General features: G+C 32.3%; 1 long non-coding RNA gene across 1 annotated transcript; it reads left to right on the top strand.

Annotated features, from left to right (window-relative positions):
- Positions 1-1,951: 1,951 nt before the first annotated feature.
- Positions 1,952-4,176, top strand: LOC132911542 (uncharacterized). Its single transcript, XR_009659026.1, has 2 exons — positions 1,952-2,008; positions 2,096-4,176. It is a non-coding gene; the product is annotated as an uncharacterized LOC132911542 (long non-coding RNA).
- Positions 4,177-5,188: the final 1,012 nt, after the last annotated feature.

Here is a 5,188-nt window from a genome sequence, read left to right as displayed (position 1 = left end):
AGAAAGACTCAATGCCAGAATTTCCAGCGATTAAGACTTCTAGTACAATAGTAGATACATTACATATTTCCAACGCTTTTAATGCTCTAACATTGTCAAATAATAAATACGTAAAAACTGCACAAACACTTGAACCAGTTTCACGTGCATGCCAAGAAGAATGGACCGATAAATGGAATAACCTTGAATTTCCAGCTCCCAAATCGTCAATTTTAACACCAGTTACTGTTAGTTTATCTAAAAAACAATATTCATTTGGTGACACAAGTACGAGTCAGTTTCTTGGTTCTCCAACGTCAGAAAGTAAAGAGTCAGCGCGTGATAACGCAGAGAGTAGATCTACGCCTTTCTGTTGGAAAGCAACAACGACAACAACATTATCAAGTCCAGCATTCCAAGTACCTACTGCAGCACAAACTTTGCATAAATCTGGAACATCCAAATCATCAATTTTAAAACCACCTACTTTTAATTTATCTAAAAAACAATATTCATTTGGTGACACAAGTACGAGCCAGTTTCTTGGTTCTCCAACGTCAAAAAGTAAAGAGTCAGCGTGTGATAACGCAGAAAGTAGATCTACGCCTTTCTGGTGGAAATCAACAACGACAACAACATTATCAAGTCCAGCATTCCAAGTACCTAATGCATCACAAACTTTGCATAATTCTGGAACACCCGAATCATCGATTTTGGTACCAACTACTTTTAGTTTATCTAATAAACAATGTGAATTTGATGGCGCAATTTCACGTAAATCTTGCACTTCTCCGGTGCTAGAAAATAAACCTGCAGCTTGCGATTCAACACCAACAAACCAAAAAGAAACAACATATAATACAACACTCGGGATGCCAACTGTACGTGGCACATTGTCAGTGAAATCAGTAGTATCTGGTGATAGTACTGTTAGAACGTCTACCGGCGAGTCAACGCCTCTTATACGTGTACATCAAAAATTTATATTTAACGCCATTCCTACTGAACCGGCTGTAATGCCTGGGACTCGATTCAATTTTCCTACGAATATGATACCTCCTGTATCGACTCAGATTCAAATATCGATTGATTCCACCGATTATACATTTAACGGACCTAATCCGGAACTAGCAGCATTTCCGCAATGTCCAACTACAAGTTCATTTTCTATATCGCAACCTGTTACCCAAAGTCAACAATTGTCTACTTCATCATCTATTCCTCTAGAATGCGTGTTTAATTTTGATTCGTCACCAGGAGATCATACAGCTGTAAGTAAACTAAAAGTATTAAGTCACTGAAAAAATTCCTAGCATATTCGATAATCGATTTATTCTGTTATATTCTGTACACCCTTTGTACACTCTTCTGTACACACCGAACACTCGTAAAAATCTTTTAGCAATAGATTAGGCTGTCGCAAAAGTTTCTTTCGTTTCATTCAAAATTCAGTAAAATAATATAAAACAGAAAATGTTGTGCATCTATTATTTCCTTATAAAACGAAAGAAACTTTTCGGACAACCTAATATTATATACGTTATACGTAACATTTTCAAATTCCATTGCTACTATCATAAGATATGACTATCATGACTTATCGATAAACAGTATTTCGAATAATGCGATGACCTGATAAGAGTTACCGTATTCCTATTTTTGAAAGCACTTTTACAGCGGTATAGAAAGAAATTTACAAAATTGTATTGTAGTATATTAGAGGTTCGCGATACCAATTATGTTAATGATTGTGTTTTACAAATGATTAACATTATTATGATTAATATATGATTTCCTTTTTAGGAACCTGGTTCAATCCAGTCCGAAGGATTTAATTTTAATCCCAATACTAGACCATCGTTCCGTTTTAGTGTTTATGAATTTAAGTATCTACAAAATATAAAATTATTTTACACATTAATAGCAGGATCTTTTTTCCATTAAAAAAATGTGTTGCCATGTGTTGTTTTAGTGCACCTACTCAAGTACAACGAGATACTGCGTCTACTCGAGTACAACGAAATACTGCGTCTACTCTAGTACAACAAAATACTGCCACCATCAATTACCGCCCAATGATCAGTCCCACTCGATTACTCAATCCACGAAAGATCAGGAAAGCTTTTAGAAGATTAAAATAGGAGTCAAGTAACGGCATTCTTTTTATACAGTTGCTCATGAAGGTATTCATATTCTTGCAGAAGACACCTTTTATGAATATACTATATGTCTTGAAAGAAACATTTTGAAATGTCATTAGTATTGTAACAAAATCCGATTGTCATAGCTATATTGGTAAAGTTTTTAGCAAATCTGAAAATATACATAGATATTACAAAACACCTAACACAAGTATGCAGATATTTTGTAGAAATCAATAAAGTATTTAAACAGTCATTTAACATTTCATCAAACATTTTCCATATGTATGAAATAAGCCTAAATATTTACTGGAACCACTTTTGAGATTTTTTCTAGGCATACCAAGGAGGCTATTAATGCTGTGTGCTAATCTTTATTAAATATATGTTTGTAAATAACTTTTATGTATATTTTCAGATTGGTTTTTGGCTTTTCTATCATAAAAATAGTAGTTGCAAAATACTTTTATGATCCATTGTATCTATTTCATACAATCGTGAGAAAACAAGTCGAAGACGCTTCGTTTTCGAAGAAAAAAGAAAAAAGAAAAAAGAAAAATGAAACGATTTTGAACATTTTCTCGATGCTGCTATACGCACATACTCTTTATGATATATCAATTCTTGGATCAATAACGAACTTTCATTATTGATGAGCTGCTGCTAGTGGATGAGGAAACTTAATAAAATATCGAATGTCTGCAATTTATTGAGAATAACGAGTTTATGTGGGTAACAGATATATCCTTTCATTAAACATAGGTCTTATATAACTCGTTTATAGTTGAGAAGGAAAATACTAATCAGTACTAATTAAATTCATGAATTAATAACTTTTTTTTTGTAACGAAAGAAATGTTGCGATGCATAATGTACAATGTATTGAATTTGCTTCATACATTTAATTGATTCTGAACAATTATCTTTGCTTCATTATTTTTGAATAAATTCAGTATTTACAACTTAATAATTGTAATAAAATTATATCATTCAGATAATAAGAAAACGCTTAATAATAATTATTACGATGCAAAAAAAAAATAATAAGTATATCTATAACGAGAGAAAATATTAACAACAATTGATATACAAATAATAAGTTTGTGTTTGAAAGTAACTTATTGGCAAATTGATAATGTATCTTTCAACATAGAAATCTTGCAAGTTGTAAAACGTAGAAGGACGAGTTAAGTGTTCTGAGACCTTATTAAATCTGTTGCAACTGTGCATAGCTATTTGCAAATCAAGATGTGTAGATGTTCGAGATGCCGAAGCACTGTTCGTTATGAATAACACGCAGCGTAGTTGCACCTGTTACATCTCTGTCGAGCACAATTATATTAGTTCCTTTCGTAATCTACCTGAATATACTACCTCCCTTCTCGCTAATAATACGGAAATTGCAGAGAATGGTATAACGCAATACATTGTGTTTTTTAACTAAAGATGAAACAAGCATAATTGTGGATTATGACATTTTGCTCGATTTTCTGATTTTAATGTCACTTGATGATAAAAGTAGGTGTGACATTTTAATATATATATACATATATGTCGGAGATGAAAGGACATTGGAGTTTTTCTTTTGAAATGTTTGGAAAGGTCCCCGATACTTTAGTCCAGTTTTTTTTTATTATTATTATAGCTGTATTTAAATAATAAAGCTGAGAAATAATTATTTATGATTTAATCCGAATATGGATGCCCTAGATTTATGGGTGCCCTAGATTTATGGGTGCCCTAGATTTATGGATGCCCTAGATTAATGGGACGCGGTCACGGTCAGGGCAAGGACGTGTACTTAATAGAGGTATGAAGTAAATGAATAGCTCTCTTTAAAAACAAAGATTGATCCGAGGGGTACAGAGAGGTACGGAGAGGAGTATATAAGTTTTACATTACACGATATATGGTGTGTGTGTGTGTGTGTGTGTGTGTGTGTGTGTGTGTGTGTGTGTGTGTGTGTGTGTGTGTGTGTGTGTGTGTGTGTGTGTGTACACGTGTGTATATCGTGTAATGTAATGGGGGAGAGTATAGTGCTAGTAGGTTTTAATATCGTTCACGTCAACACAAAATCAAGTATGATGTACGGCCAATCTATATACACGTAGTCACCATTTGTCATTCGCTACTCTCGTTACAACGGTTCCAACGCCCTTTTTCACGCTGACCACACTCCTTGGCAACCTGACAATACTCGCTTCTCAATTAATTAACGGCCTCCCCTTATAGCATGACTCCGGTATGCCCGGCACGCACAAGTTTCAGAGACGTGAACAATCCATGGTCAAGTAGATCTCAATTTCTTAGGGTTTTCCCTCGATACTGCATATATATATATATATATGCATATTATATATATGTATATGTATATATAACATTTATCGATATTGGGTGGTATTAAAATCAGAGAACTCCACAATATGTTTATATGTTTATACTCCACTTATATATTTCCAGAATATGAGCAACAAACAAATAGAATTTAGTTTTATATATTTTGTATTATTTTATGTACGTATATAACAAAATTACTAACTTAACTTATCCTAAGATAAACTTGTATTCAAATTTAATGTTACAGTATATAAAGATGTAATAGCTCCTTCAAATAAAACTCTTATAAAATGAAATAATATTTGGTCATTTTTGGATTCTATACTTTTTCTGATACACTTTTTAGGATCTTTCAGATTTGCTATTTACATATTACATAAACTTAAAAAGCTTCTATTTATCCCTATTTTTATTTTACAGTATGTTTACAGCATTTATTATCTAAAACGATCAATGGTATATATGTACTTACATACATATAAACATAGATGTACATGTAAACTATAAAATTGTATTTTTACATATTATTAAACTGTTTCAACAAGCTGAAATAGTCATATATTTTGATTTCCTATTCTTTGAACACTATGGTTATATTATCATACTTACAGAATCAAGATTCGATATTGTGATATAGAAATTAGATTTGAGTTATTTCTATGAACTATTCGTATGAGATTTTATCAGACACGTGATAAATTATAAAAAGGAGAAAGAAGCAAAACTATGTC

The sequence above is a fragment of the Bombus pascuorum genome, chromosome 10 (genome assembly GCF_905332965.1).
Source record: "Bombus pascuorum chromosome 10, iyBomPasc1.1, whole genome shotgun sequence".
Lineage (NCBI taxonomy): Eukaryota > Metazoa > Arthropoda > Insecta > Hymenoptera > Apidae > Bombus > Bombus pascuorum.
The sequence above is the reverse complement of the archived record's forward strand: the minus strand, read 5'-3'. Positions and strand labels throughout refer to the sequence as shown.